The 15,653-nt window shown below is 36.1% G+C and overlaps 1 protein-coding gene across 2 annotated transcripts in view; it reads left to right on the top strand.

Annotated features, from left to right (window-relative positions):
* Positions 1-420: 420 nt before the first annotated feature.
* The window catches only part of DMD (dystrophin), a 1,717,438-nt gene continuing 1,702,205 nt past the window's right edge, over positions 421-15,653 (top strand). For both annotated transcript variants that reach the window (XM_035001266.1, XM_035001277.1), the window contains exons 1-2: positions 421-513; positions 2,376-2,453. The gene's annotated coding sequence lies outside the window, so the exon portion shown is untranslated. The remainder of the gene's footprint in view (positions 514-2,375; positions 2,454-15,653) is intronic.

Below are 15,653 nucleotides of genomic sequence, written 5' to 3'. Positions count from 1 at the left end.
CATGCTCTAGGGGTGCAGGATGGTGGGTCTTCTATGATTATGTTATAGAGCCAAGTACATGAAACAGTTAAATTGTAAGCACCTACCCAGGACAAATTGTATGTGGACTTTGTTTCTTTGTATGTGTACTTCTCTCTCCTTCATAGAGTCAGCATTCAAAAAGTTGAGTTAATTAGACCAATTAGGCTACAGATATCTAACTCATGTTATTAAAAAAATTTTAAATAGATTTGACCTAATGATGATATATCGTTTTTTGTTTTTTACTTGGAGGTTCTCTTTTCATCCTTCATCCTTGGCAGATGAAGAATTAGATACATTAAATATTCTTAAACATAACTTTAAATTTTAAAAGGCATAGTCATGGAAATGGATCACTGGAAGAGTGCTTTGTTTGATTGGGTATATTTCATATTTCAGTTTGGGAAGCAGCACGTAGAGAACCTCTTCAGTGACCTACAGGATGGGAGACGCCTCCTAGACCTTCTGGAAGGCCTGACAGGGCAAAAACTGGTACGTGACTTATTTATAAGAAAGTTCACATTAACCTTAGGATGATTTACTAAGAAACCAGAAACTAACTCAGTGTAGTTGTTCTAGATTTAGTAAAATTCACTAATTTAATAATTACTCATTTAACTAACAATACGGGACCTATTCCTGAATAAAACAATCTTGTAATCTTATTTTTATTTTGGCATATTCTATCATACACAGAACTAGAAGGTGAAATTTTTCAGTCACGTAATTTATGCTAATTAATAGATATTATTTGTTTGTAATGTTTGGTATCTTTGTTATTGAATGTTTTATAAGGCTTTTAGTCATCATGATCTTTTAAGTTTAATTACATTTTTATTATGACAAGAACACTTAACTTGAAATATGGAAAATGGGAAGTGCCGGTCAACAGGTATAAAGTTTCAGTTATGCACAATGAATAAGTTCCAGAGATCTGCTGTACAACATTGTTTCTATAGTTAATAATACAGATCTTCCTTGACTTACCATAGGGTTACGTCCCTATAAATCCATCACAGATTGAAAATATCCTAAGTTGAAAATGCATTCAATACACGTAATCTACTGAACTTCATAGTTTAGCCTAGCCTGCCTTAAACATGCTCAGAATGCTTACATTAGCCTACAGTTGGGTAAAATCATCTCACACGAAGCCTATGTTATAACAAAGTGTTGACTATCTCATATAATGTATTGAATGGTATACTGAAAGTGAAAAACAGAATGGTTGTTAAGTGTATCGGTCATTTACTCTCATGATCACATGGCTGACTTGTGGCTGTGGCTCACTGACCCTGCCCAGCATTATCAGAGTAGAATACTGGATATCGTTAGCCTGGGAAAAGATCCAAATTCAAAATGTGAAGTATGGTTTTTGCTGAATGCATATCACTTTTGCGCCATTATAAAGTAAAAAAAATCCTGAATCAAACTATCATGTTGGGGACCATCTGTACTTTATTGTGCCCTTAAAAATTTCTTGAGATGCAGGGGCACCTGGGTGGCTCGGTCGTTAAGCATCTGCCTTTGGCTCAGGTCATGATCCCAGGGTCCTGGGATCGAGCCCCGCATCGGGCTCCCTTCTCGGTGGGAAGCCTGCTTCTCCCTCTTCCTCTGCTTGTGTTCCCTCTCTCGCTGTGTCTCTCTCTGTCAAATAAATAAATAAAGTCTTTAAAAAAAAAATTCTTGAGATGTAGATCTCTTTTTAGAAGTCAATATGGCAGGCATCATAATGGTAGAGTTTCTAAAATTCCACAACTAGATAAATGAGTTAATCTGCATATTGTCATGCACTGTACAAATGTCGGTTTAGAAATTGTAGGATGAGATAGGATTTTGGGGATTGAGAGTGAGGGTTAGAAAACCAAAGATTCTTGAGGTTTTGAGCTTCAGTGATGAAAGTGGTTAAGGTAATGTTGACAGAAAAGTTTTCCCTTAGCCCTATTTGGCGTTATATAAATTTTCTAGGCTCAAGTCTCTTTTATACTTTCCTTAAATGTGTGGAAATTACCTCACTTATCTCCCTTACCAAGAAGTCTTTATGCAATGTTGTTTCTCTTTCCTGGTCATGCAGAAATCCCCAAATGGGCTGTGGAATGAAGAGATGGTAACCAAAATAGCTTTTATTGAGGAAAAGAAAATGCTATCGTTTTTCTTGAGGAGGGGTTGATTCATGCTAAGAAAGTTCTTTGACAAGGACAATTAACCCAAAGCCCTTAAGTGTATTATATTAATGCCTCACAGCCTAAGTTCATTTAAAATAGTCAAACTTTGAAGTGAAATGTATAAATGGTTTCATTTCTAGTAGATTGTCTCTCTGCCGGGCAGTAAACATTGTTTCAATTTACTTTCAGCCAAAAGAAAAAGGATCCACAAGAGTCCACGCCCTGAACAATGTCAACAAGGCACTGCGTGTCCTGCAGAAAAATAATGTAAGTGGAGACCTGGACAGAGTCTGGATACCATGAGACAGCATGCCTAATATTTGAGTGAGGGCTTTGGCCCCCAAAGCAGGGAAAGCTTCTTAAGTTCTCTTGTAAATCAAAGTAGTGATCTTTAAGAGTATGTGTTCTGTTTCATGTGGATCTGCTGGTGGCTAATCACATGATTCAGGAAGCAAATGTATGCAGTCACAGAGGGCAGGGAAGGGCATGAGTCAGACCTGATAGGGCACTCTGTGTTGTTTGCAGATTTTACTTGATGCAGTTACATTTGGGAGACAGATTAAGTCCTGTGGTGACCCTCAGTTTCCTAGAGAAGTGTTCTGTACAACAGATGGATTTTAGTTGGCTGAATCTTATTTTTTTTATGTATCAAGTTTGTTCAGACATGATGATGATAAAGTTTGTTTGAATTAAGGCCGCATTTATTAGACACCACATCCAAGTATGAAAGTTACACAGAACAATCGCTATTTCAACTCACAGAACTGCAAATTTGTTTCCTATTGCTAGGTTTGATTTAGTTGAACAAGATGAAAATATATGTATGGTATTAGAAAGTCAACAATTATACCTAAATAAGTATGTAGTTGAAAGGAGTTCTGGTCTCATTAGAGTGACTTTGAGATTTCTCACCAACTTCCTACAATCTTTCTAATCCACCAATACATTTACCAGGCGCTTAGTACCTCCCTAATTACATTACATCTCTTTCAAGGATAAATTCAAATAAATTGCTTGCATACTCTTACAATAACCATCATCAGTGATGAATGAGTCATGATGTGTCCTCCCCCAAATGTTGTTCAGCTCATCTGGTACAGAGAAGGCATCACATGGGAAATGATAGTGAAGGCTGTGCAGCATTTGGTTGATTTTACGAATTTAGCGTTATTGTCATATTTAATCTATGAAAATTGCTTTATAGAAATATTATACATTTTTATTATTTCTGAAGTGATTAACTGTATATTTTCAAAATTTCAGGCAGGATTTCAAATTGCAGACAGAATAAGACGGTCTATAAAATGTTTGCCTCAATATTAGTCTGATAGATCCTTTTGAAAGATCAATATCACTTAAGTTAAGAATATTGTTTAGAGATATTAGAATTTACATGAAGAAAAATCTTTTTCAGTTCCCCATATTCCATTACAAAATATGAAAGCCAGGAAGACAGCAGAGTATTCAAAGAATTATTGGTTTCAGTCGATTTGATGTAGTTGATCTCTTCCCACCAAGAAAATACCATGTTAAGCAATAGGTTGTTGGATCTCCTCTAAAATAGTAGATTAATGTAGCCATAGATTTTGTTTGGTAAGAGGGTTTTTTTCACATACTGGTTATTGATTATGAATTTTTGGGTTTCCTGTATATGTTATAATTATTAATTTCACAGTTTTCAATATAAGACTGAAAGAAATTCTGGCAATAAAACAGAGAAACCATAGAAGAAAATCCCTGTGACTTTGAGATAACCAAATATTTCTTAGATGTGAAACCAAAGGCATGATTCAAAAAGAGAAAAATGAACTTCATCAAAATTGTGAGTTGTCCGTATGTTCTGGATATGAATCCTTCGTTTTATGCATTGCAAAGGTATTTTCTGCCTCTGGATTACATTTTACTCAATGATAAACCAAATTCTTCATTCTGGTGCAGTTCATTTTTATAAATGTTCACTTTTATAATTTTGTGTCCTTTTTAAGAAACATTTGCCTGCCCAAAACCATTAGGATATTATATTTTGTTGTCATCTATATAGACTTCTTTGTTCTACCATTTGAATTTAGATCTATATTTCACCAGGAATTGATTATTGAGTTTGACATGAGGAATGGGTTAAGATTCAGGTTCTTTTTTTTCATTTGGAATCTAATTGTCACAACACTATTTATTAAAAAGAATGTTAGTTACTCATTGCTCTCTAATACTAGGTATGTCATAAAAATGTCTCGATACAAATGTTCTGTTTTTGGACTTCAATTCACTTCCATTTTCTCTTTGTTTATACATGCACAAATACCATGCCCTGTGGATTACTGCAGTTTTATAATACATCCTGGTATCTGGTGAGCTAGGTTCCCCTACTTTTTTCTTGTTCAGTGTTTTCTTGGTTATACTGACCCATTGTATTTCTCTCTTTATTTTACCATCATTTTTTAAATTTCCAAATAAATCCTGTTTGGAATGTGATCAACAGTGAGTTAAATTTATAGATCAGTTTGGGGAGAATTGATACCTTTATACTATTGAGCATTCCAGATTTGTCCTATGATTTTCCTCTATAGTTTATTTATTTTTAAAAATTTTAGGTTTTGCAGAATGAGCAAAAAAAATCCAATAGAAAAAATGGGCAGAAAATCTGAACAGGAACTTCACAAAAGAGGCTGTTCAAATATTGAAGAATAATATAAAAAAGTGTTCAACCTTAGCAGTAATTAGGGAAATTCAAGTTAAAAATGCAATGAGATACTAATACAAATTCATAAAAATGGCTGAAATTAGAAGGGCTAATAATGCTGAGGGTGAGGATTTGGAATAACCTGAACTCCTATTGGTGGAAATGTAATTCAGACAACCATTGAAAATAGTTTGGTATTATATACTAAATGCAAAACTGCATAATTCTTATAACCCAACAGTTTTTGTTCTGAGGCATATAACTACCATTTCTGTGCACGTATGTGTGTGTGTGTTGTGTGTGTATATGTGTATGTGGAGAGAGAGAGAGAGAGAGAAAATGTTCATAGCAGCTTAATTTGTAGTAGCCTAAACTGGAAATGACTGTAGTATATTCACGTGATAGCATATTATAAAGCAATGGAAATAAACAAATGATAGCTATATACAATACATGGGATGGATCAATCTCCTGAAAGAGGTTTGAGCAAAAGAAGTGAGACACAAGAGTATACCTACGGTGATTTCTTTTAATTAAATTTCAAAAAAACAGGCGAAATTGCTCCATGGGTTTAAAAGTCAGAAGAGTGGTTGCATTTTGGAAGAGTGAAGCAGTAAAATGCACAAGTGAATCTTCTCAGGTGTCGAAAATATTGCGTATTTTGACCTGGTGCTTGTTACATAGGAGCGTTTGCTCTGAGAAAATTTTTCAAGGTCTACACTCAAATACACTTTCCTGTATATATCTTATACCTCAATACTTATTTTTAAAAAGGTTTAAGAAACAGAGGAACCTATAAAGGTAAAGTAAACCTAACCTTACAACCTCCCAAATGCCAAACAATGGCCTGTGTATCAATCTGACAATATACCCTGTATTTTCTCATGAAATTGTTTAATGAAATGTGAGAAGTGAGTATACAAAATTAGAATATGATTAATGTATATTATAGATCTTTTCTCAGATGGTCGTATTTCTTTCTGAAAATGGGAAACCTTGAGTACCTCCCGTTGTTTCAGCAGGCAAAGACCCCAAAATGAGGGCTTCAGTTTGAGAAGGAGCCCTTCAAAAGCAGATTTCCACCCTGCTCCCATCTGAGCAAGGGCCTTAATAGGGAATGGCATAAAACTGAGGTCTCTGTATGAAAGGACAGAATCTCAAGTAAAAAATTTTCAAGTGGAAACCCAGACCAAGAGTGAAATAACCTTTACTTGAAGTAGCCCCAGGCTAAAAGACACAGCATATAAATGTTCAAAGGTAAATTTATTATCATTTTATACTTATCCATTATTTTGTAACAGAAGAAAGTACAAAAGAAATGGAAACGATTACAAGGAACCGTGCTTATTAGTCTCTGATTATTATCATGAAGAGTAAACACACAATTAAATCAAAGAGAATGTTCAAGAGCAGGATTTTTTCCCCTAAAGATGGGCTTAGGTAGTCTACATTAGATGAATAAGTGAGCCTGGGGCAGGATATCCATAAAACTGCATATTAAATAAAATAGTAGATAAGACTATTTCAAATTTCCTTTTAAAAGTCACAGATTCTCAAATTAGAATCCACTATAGAAGGCATCGATTGGGGAGTTTGATAAATCATACCTTCATAATGTTAGTATATTTACATTCAGCACATTATGTCCTGAGTATCTCCTATGTGTTCAGTTGTGTTCTAGGTGGTAGGAGCACTATGGTCATTTATCAGAACAGACACAACCCTTTATGTCATAGAGTTTACAGTCACATACTAGGGGACATTAAACATTTAGAATGTAGTGATAGCTAAGTGAACGAATAAGAGATAAACAGAATAGGAGGTGTGGGAAGACCTCTCAGTTAAGCTGTGATATAGCTAAAGCCTGGAAGGGAGAGAGGGATTGAGCCATGGTTTTCTCTATAGGAAAATGGCCCAAGTAGAAGGATAGAAGGAGCTTGAAGAGAAAAAAACAAACAAACATTTGCAAATAGGACTCACTAGGTGGACAGGACTGAGTGTGGAGAAAACACAGGAGAGCAGGGGATCAGAGAGGTAGCAGGGTGGGTGTGGGAGGGGGGCAAACGTAGGAAGACATGGTTAGGCTTTGAACTTTGTGCTGAAGGAGATGGCAATGACTAAAAATAAAGGCGCTACTATAAATTGAACTGCTAATAAAACATGTTCTTTTAAAATTAGAGAAAAAGTTAATAAATAATAACAAAGAGAAACTTACAAGTATTTAAGAGAGTACCATTTTTACCCAGGAAAGTTATAATCAGTAATTAAAACAAAATACAGGGGTACCGGGGTGGCGCAGTCCGTTAAACGTCTGACTCTTGGTTTCAACTCAGGTCCTGGGCTCAGGTCATGATCTCAGGGTGGTGATATCAAGCCCTTTGTTGGGCTCTGCGCTCAGCCCAGAGTCTCCTTAAGACTCTCTCCCCCTCACTCCCCCTGCTTGTGTTTCCTCTCTCGCTGTGTCTCTCTCTCTGTCAAATAAATAAATAAATAAATAAATAAATAAATAAATAAATAAATAAATAAAAGACTCTCTCCCCCTCTCCCTATGCCCCTCTCCCCCGCTCTCTCTCCCTCTCTCCAAAATAAAACACTACATCAAAAACTAGTGATGTACTGTATGGTGACTAACATAACATAATAAAAAAATAAAAAAATAAAAATAAATAAATACATCTTTAAAAAAATAAAATCAAACATAATACAACTTACTGTGTAATAGAAATTCTACTAAAATCACAAAGAAAATTTAATGGAAATTTATTTTTTGACATTATAAGCTGCTTTATTTTTCCAAAAATTAGAATGTCTTTGCAATGCCCATGGGTGAAAATCCCCTACAGAGAGAGTGTTCTAGTTGGGTCCAAAGGCTGCTGATAACAAGAGAGGCAGCTAAAGCGAATTATTAGCATAAAGTTAAAGCACGGCCTGGCAAATGCCTGCCAGGGGCACTACACAAAAGGAATGTCTGTGAAGCCCCTTTGTGGGACCCTGCAGCCACCCCCTGAGTTCCCTTGGGCCCCTTGGGTGGAAGGGATCCTGTAAATCTCCCCATTTCTGTCTGGTTTTCTTCACCTCATCCTCCACCCTGGCCATCCCTCATCGAATTCTCTTATCCCCTCACATGCATATAGCTATGGCCTCATATTCCTTGAGGCACAGAGCCAGCCCCTTGTTGGTTTGTCTTCTGGCCTTCCTGGGTACACCATCCCCAGCTGGGCGCTTTCCTGCAGCCTTTGGTTCACTGGCTGGCTTTCCTTCTCCTTTTTGCTTTCCTTCATTCTTCACTCTCTGGGTTTTCTTCTTTTGGCTTTGCCTTGCACTCTGGCTTTCCCTCACTCTCTGGCTTTCCCTCTTTTGGCTTTGCCACACTCCCTGGCTTTTCCTTGTTCTTTACAATTTCCTCATTTTCTGCCTTTCCCTTGTGATCTCTCTTTCTCTCATTTCCTGACTTTTCCTTATTTCCCAGAGTACAGGCTACTTCTGTTTTTGCCGCATCCCGTGGCCATTCTTTGTACTCCCTCTTTCCTTGGTTCTCAGGCATTCCTTCATTTTCATTGCAGAATGTTTCCATGTTGAGGTTGCCTGTCCTGCAGGGATTCTGGACAGGTTCCCCCTCCTTTTGTAGCCCTGCAGAGTGCTGCGGGGCCAGCACAGGCCTGTGCCTCCTGGGGCTCTCCCAAGTCCCAAGTCCCCTGGCCCCTCACATGAGGCTCCAGGCAGCTCAGGGAGCTGGAGCTGGTTCCTCGTGGGCGATGGCAGTGGACTGGAACCCAGGGTCAGAAGTATATTTTTATTCAGTCTTTAATTCGCCATTGTCATATTTGAACACATTTAGCAGCAAAAAAAAAATATATATATATATATATATATATAGAGAGAGAGAGAGAGAGAGAGAGAGAGAGAGAGAGGGAGAGAGAGAGAGCGAGAATACGGATAGCATAAACTGTAGATTTAATAACGATTTTCCTCCCATTGAGAGTCCAAAGCACAGATGATTCTACAAAATATGTGTGTACATTATGTACAAACCTCCTGCCCCATAAAGTTGGATTTGCAGGAAAAGCAATAGTTTATAATTTAATTTAAATTTGCTAAATCCAAATCTGAACTCTCAAACAGGCATTCGGAAAATTCTTTGTCATTATTAGGAATGTTCTTCCCTGGGGCGCCTGGGTGGCTCAGTTGGTTAAGCGACTGCCTTCGGCTCAGGTCATGATCCTGGAGTCCCAGGATTGAGTCCCGCATCGGGCTCCCTGCTCAGCGGGGAGTCTGCTTCTCCCTCTGACCCTCCCCCTCTCATGCTCTCTGTCTCCCATTCTCTCTCTCAGATAAATAAATAAAAAATCTTAAAAAAAAAAAAAGGAATGTTCTTCCCTATCCCTAGGAATGGCCAGAGATCAGTAGACCTATGTGGTGCCTTTCATAGGCCGGGGAAAAGCCATTCATCTTCAGTCCACTGAAGTATCCACTGATAGATTCACCACTGAAGTGCAAGTCTTCTTGTGAAGCCAAGTGTCTTATTAACAGTTCCGCTATGAAACAGAAAGCCTGCAAAGACAAAGCTGAAGAAACTGTAATGAAGGGAATAGATACAGAAATGTGAGGAGAGTTAAAGGAACTAACAATGAATGGTGAAGCATGCAGGGACTAGCATGAGTTAATAGCCTTTATTCCTAAACCTAAAGAGATGAAAGGGAGAGAGCTGTTACCTTCAACCAATGAAAGCTCCGACCTTGTGAGAGGGGCCACTGGCCAGCAACTGTGACATACGTATCTAAAAAATAAAGTTACTCTCAAATCTTGGCCTGCTGGGGGAGTTGGAAGATCGATACCTTGGTCTCTCTATCCAATCTTACAATATCCTGTCAACGCCATTCATTGCTTAAGCTCAACTGGAAGCCAGAAGGTGAGAGATCCTAGGTGATAAAGTCGTTTTATACTAGATGAGTCATCTAATACACAGAAGGGGTGAAGAACTGGGGAGGGGGCAGAGAATAACCAGCATTCCAAATATCTCTATTTTCTGGTCAGATGGGGACTTGAGATTATCTATACCGAGAGTCTTAATGTTGGCTAGGGTCCAACCACACTGCATGTATCAGGAAGCCATTCACTTTTGAAAGCATACCACCTCTATTTGCTGACAGGGAGCAGAGATGGTTTCTGGCTAATTTTGGAACCAGCCAATATCATATCCCTTCCCCATGCTTTTGGGGAACATCGGAGCCAGAAAAGGAAAACAGACTATGAGTTCTTTCTTATTTCTGCTCTGCTGTACAAACTTACCAAAGGCATAGGAAAAGATAAATACATAAAAAAATATTCCTTCCCTATGTACAAATATGGATAATATATTAGGATGCAGTGAGAGTATTGTTAAGCACGTAAAAAGAAGAGCTTGTAAAGTATATACTCTGATAATAATAATGTAATATTAGAAATTAATAATACTTTTAAAAATTCAATTTGATTAATTTAAAATGTTTTGTGTAAGGAATCAAGAGTATAAATCCACATTTGTGTAGGAAAAACCATTCCATGAGAAATGGCCTAGGTTTTACTCAGAGGTTCAATTTGTGTCTTTGCTTTTATTTTCATTAAAAAAAAGATAAAATAAATTAATTCAAGATTTCAATCATAAATGTTACAGAAAGAAAAAAAATGCCCTAAGGAAAGTAGAAAATAAAAGATAAATGAAGAAATAAATAAGTCAGAAAGAAGAAACACTAGATAAATTTCAGAGCTAGTTCTTTGTAGTAAAATAATAAAATAGACTAATCTCATAAATTTAATCAGGAAAAGGAGGGGGGAAAGCAAATATATGCAATTTAAACACAGAAAGAAAATATTAAGCACAAGTTTAAGAGATACAGAAACCAAAAATGGAATCTACACAGAAATATATGTTGGTTATAAAAAAGCAATTAAATTAGATGATGTTCTATTTAAAATAATAAATTATGAGAATTAACATAATGGAATATAGACCACCTTAATCAATAGCCAAGAGAAGTTAAGAAATCATAAAATTAGGGCGCCTGGGTGGCTCAGTTGGTTAAGCGACTGCCTTCGGCTCAGGTCATGATTCTGGAGTCCCAGGATCGAGTCCCGCATCGGGCTCCCTGCTCAGCGGGAAGTCTGCTTCTCCCTCTCCCACTCCCCATTTGTGTTCCCTCTCTCGCTGTGTCTTTCTCTGTCAAATAAATAAATAAAATCTTTGAAAAAAAAAAGAAATCATAAAATTAAACAAAACCAATCTTTCACAAAGGATTCTGAGTCTAATGGCACCAGGGGTAAGTTTGTCCAAACTTTAAGAAATTGAAAATTGCTGATAGAAAATCATTAGGGCCATCACAGTTCTACAAATCTATCCACACCCCTAAGTTTTAAAATCACTTGAAAAAAGTTAGCCCTCCCTGTTGTTAAAGGGGTATTAGAAGCTTCCTTTTGAAAGGCTACTTTGTGGGAGTTTCAAAATCTTAGGTCAAGTCCATTTTGTTTTCTCCTTCCTTCTTAGGATCTTGTCCACTTTGGCCTATTCCTCTGCCATAAATGACCCATTTTAGCACATTTCCTTGTTCTCAACTAGCAACTTAATTTGCTTCCATGCCTCAGTTTCCTTTCCTTTCTCTGTCCTGACGTCTAATTTACTATCCTCACTCAAATGCCACTCACAACTTAGCTCTGTAGAGCTCAGACACCACATTTATGTTCTGATTTGTATTCTCTGTAGTGGCTGTTTTAGCATGAAGTTATTTCTGCTATCAATAATTTATTTTCAAAACCGCTTATTGAAAATAAAGTACTTCCAAGTGCAGTGATACCTTTATTACAATATTTGCTGAGAGCAAAGTTAATTTGTAATAAAGTTGGCCGTGGTTTAAAAAAGCAAACAAAAGAAAGTACAAAATCCTGTGAAATAGAGGCTGACTGTACCGAGTGGTTAAGCTTATCTTCACACCAGCTCAAGATATAAAACATAGCCACAGCTTGCATTTCCTTGCTACTTGTTGAAGTTAGATAAAGCAAATCACAGGTAACAGAAACATCTCTCATATTGCCATTCTACCATCCCTTTCCCCTTCTCCAGTTTTGTTTGTGACAGTCTCCATCAGACATTGTGAATTCAGTTCTGCAGGTCTTTAACCATATTGTCTCTCAAATGAAAAGAAACATTTGATGGGTCATTTTAATTTGTTTATTGGTAGATTTTTTCCCCTTTATTTATTTTTATTTTTTTTTTAAGATTTATTTATTTATTTGAGAGAGCGAGAATGAGAGAGAGAGAGTACATGAGAGGGGGGAGGGTCAGAGGGAGAAGCAGGCTCCCTGCCGAGCAGGGGCCCGATGCGGGACTCGATCCAGGGACTCCAGGATCATGACCTGAGCCGAAGGCAATCGCTTAACCAACTGAGCCACCCAGGCGCCCCGTTTTTTTCCCCTTTAGATATAAATAAGTTCCAGTCAGTGAGTTTCCTCTACCAAAGATTTGACATTTTCATCACTTTATGTCAAATTGAATAATGAATGATTTTTTCCACTGTTAAAAGAATTTAGCCATTAAAAATCTGGTAGGAAGATTTAACTGTCCATCGTATTTTAAACTGCCCTCTGGATACATCATGGTACCTGTCTTCCATTAATTGGCTAAATTCCAGTTTGTTTCCTCTTCTTTCATCCCAAGATTTCCATGCGTTGTTGTTTTTTTTAAGATTATTTATTTATTTGAGAGAGAAAGAGACAGAGAGAGAGAGAGCGAGAGAGCAGGAAGGAGCAGAGGGAGAGGGACAAGCAGGTGCTTGATCCTAGGACCCTGAGATTGTGACCTGAGCCAAAACCAAGAGACAGACACTTGACCAACTGAGCTACCCAGGCGCCCCCAAGATTTCCATGTTTACATTTTATGAATCTCAATGCCTCTTTGAAGTCATAGAATACACTCCATCATTATTTTAAAGATTCATACAAGAAATGTAGTGTTGTAATACATCCTGGGTATATAGTATACCAGGACTTGCTGATTTAATAGGATTTAACATTAGCTGACACAGTTGTAGATCTCATACTTATGTTCTGTACACCACTCTCATCAACTGTCTATGACAAAGCGGCAAATTTTTACCAAGTAGCTTCAAATGTATAAGTAGTACAAATGTGAAGTAGCACAAAACAAATAAGATCATTTTTATACATTTAAACCACAAATCCAAAGTGAGTATTTAAAAGCCTAGGTTGAAATTTCAAACGTCAGCTATGTTCAAATATTCACTTAATCACATCATTGAAAATTGTCGCTGAATTAGATTGAATGGTTGTCAAATGTCACTGATCTGAAAAATGACATAGCATTCACTCTTCCTGGCATATGATCTTAGATAAAGAGGGTTCTAAAGTGTTCTTTAAAACTAGTATTTTATGTGTTCTTTAAGTATTCAGAGACTTAAATAGCCATATAATACATATTTTGGAGTATGTCAGAACATAATATCTTTGACTGAATATTAACTGCTTCCATTTATTACTCATAAAATCCAGTGTTCAGATATAAATTCCAAATTTTAAGTTAATTTATGTTAGACAAGTATTAGTTCTTACACTGAATTTTCAGTCCATGCAATAGGACTTTACTATGTCTGCACCTTATATATGTTCATTCTGAGGATCCAGAAGGAGTATATCCTTTTAACCCTGTCACTTACTAACTCTGGGATTTTTGCCAAATGATTCCATGACTTAGGTTCCACTTCATCATCCCTGAAATGTACTAATAGAAATGGTTGTACTTATTTCAGAATATTCTTTTATGGAATATAGAAATTATATACAAACATATACTGTAATATTTAAATTCATTTTCAGATGCAATGGGAAATTACTACTCTTAGAAACGAAGCTAATTCTCATTTAAAATAATTTCATAAGGTGAGTTGGTTATCCTCCCCCCGATCAGTGCATTTCTTGCATCAAGGTAATATAGTATTTTTTCTTGCATATTAAACTCAAAATTGAGGTAGCCATCTATTATAGTGAATGTTAGTCACGTAACTTAAAAGTTTTTGGGGTTACTATTGCCAAATTTTCCCCTTGAAATCAGTATACATGGCTCAAGGTTAGAAAGCTATGGCTGTATTGGGTTCTGGTTTCAGTAAAGTGGCATTCTATATTCTATATTGCTGGGTGTAAGATATATATAGTATTTATAAAAATTAAAGTTAAATAATATTACACTGAAAGTATATACATCTTTTATTCTATGTTGTGAAATTATTACTGAAGACAGAGTTCATTTTCTCAAATGATGCCTTCTAGTATATAATATTCCATATATGAAATTGTGCTGAGTTGAGCTATAGGAGCTACTTTGCCAAAAAGTTCGGTCCTGCATTTTATGATCAATGAAACTACCTGCATTGAAACCTCTGGTCTGATATATTTGTTTTGATGTTCTTTTACCCCTTTAATGTTTCTATTTTCTTAACATTATGGAGTTTTTAAAACTTAGCTGTTTCAAATCTTTATTGCCAAAGAGGCAGTGTATAAGCAAGTAAAAACACGGTTCCATTAAAAAGAACTACCTTGTGACAAGTGATTGTAATCGTAAAAAAATCCAAAATATAGAGAAATTTGAACTTATTTCACTAGTCCTTAGGCAATTTGATAGAACAGTCCATTTTTTAGTCTGTCTCCTTCTTTACCATTTAACATGTGGCATATGATAGACGGTGAAAAATTTTAACAAATGACTAAGTATGTAAAGCTTAATCATCGAAAGTAAGGATAGTATCTTCACAGCAAGCATTGGACCTAGAACTAAGTCTTAGGATGCATTCTAGGTCAAAATGTGCTTTTAAAAGGTGGGTATTAAGGAGGGCATGTGATGTGTTGAGCACTGGGTGTTATACGCAACTAATGAATCACTGAACACTACATCAAAAACTAATGATGTACTATATGGTGGCTAATTGAACTTAAGAAAAAAGAAAAAAAGAAAACATAAAATGCATCAGTGAAAAATAAATAAATAAAATTGCACTTCAAAAGTTTCTGCCAATTTTCATACCATTAAAAAAATAAAAATAAAAAAAGGTGTTTTCTAGTATAAACTTCTTTATTTGTATAAAATTTTAAAAAATTCTTTTTTGGAAGATAGATATATGAGAGGAAATAAAGACAACCTGCTAAGTGGAAAGCCAAATCCACAAAAGCCAATGCAGCCCACCCTTTAGGTTGTGTATACTGAACTATTCGTCATCAAATTATGAAAGATATGCATCTCTCAAGGGAAAAAAAATAAGTATGATTTATGTCTATAGGTCTTAAAATTTTACATAAATTTTAAACACAGTATAACAGCACATGCTGTAGAAACAGCAAAACTACTTTGGTTTTCCTGCATTTTTTGATCATTTAAATGCATTATATTTGGAAGGATTACATAAATACTTGAGGAATTTCTCTTGAATATGGAGAAGTCTCTTTAGCTTGACTACACAATGGCAGATGTTTTATGAAAAGGGCCTCACACATTTTAAAAGCAAATCCTAGTTGTCTAGAATGTTGGAATGAAATTCTCAGTTATAAGCAATTTATTTGAGAGAAATGTATGGGTATAAAAAACAAATAGAAGGTAGAAGTATCTGCATGAGGTTGAAGTATCAGGAAGGATCTTTATATAATAAATTCCAATGCATGATAGTTTCTTTTTTTTTTTTTTGATGTATAGTCAGTTCTTTCTTCCTTTCTTTCTTTCTTTCTTTCTTTCTTTCTTTCTTTCTTTCTTTCTT

Source organism: Mirounga leonina, unplaced genomic scaffold, assembly GCF_011800145.1.
Source record: "Mirounga leonina isolate KUSES-001 unplaced genomic scaffold, KU_Mleo_1.0 Mir_101595, whole genome shotgun sequence".
NCBI lineage: Eukaryota > Metazoa > Chordata > Mammalia > Carnivora > Phocidae > Mirounga > Mirounga leonina.
This window is presented reverse-complemented; position numbering and strand designations above follow the sequence as displayed.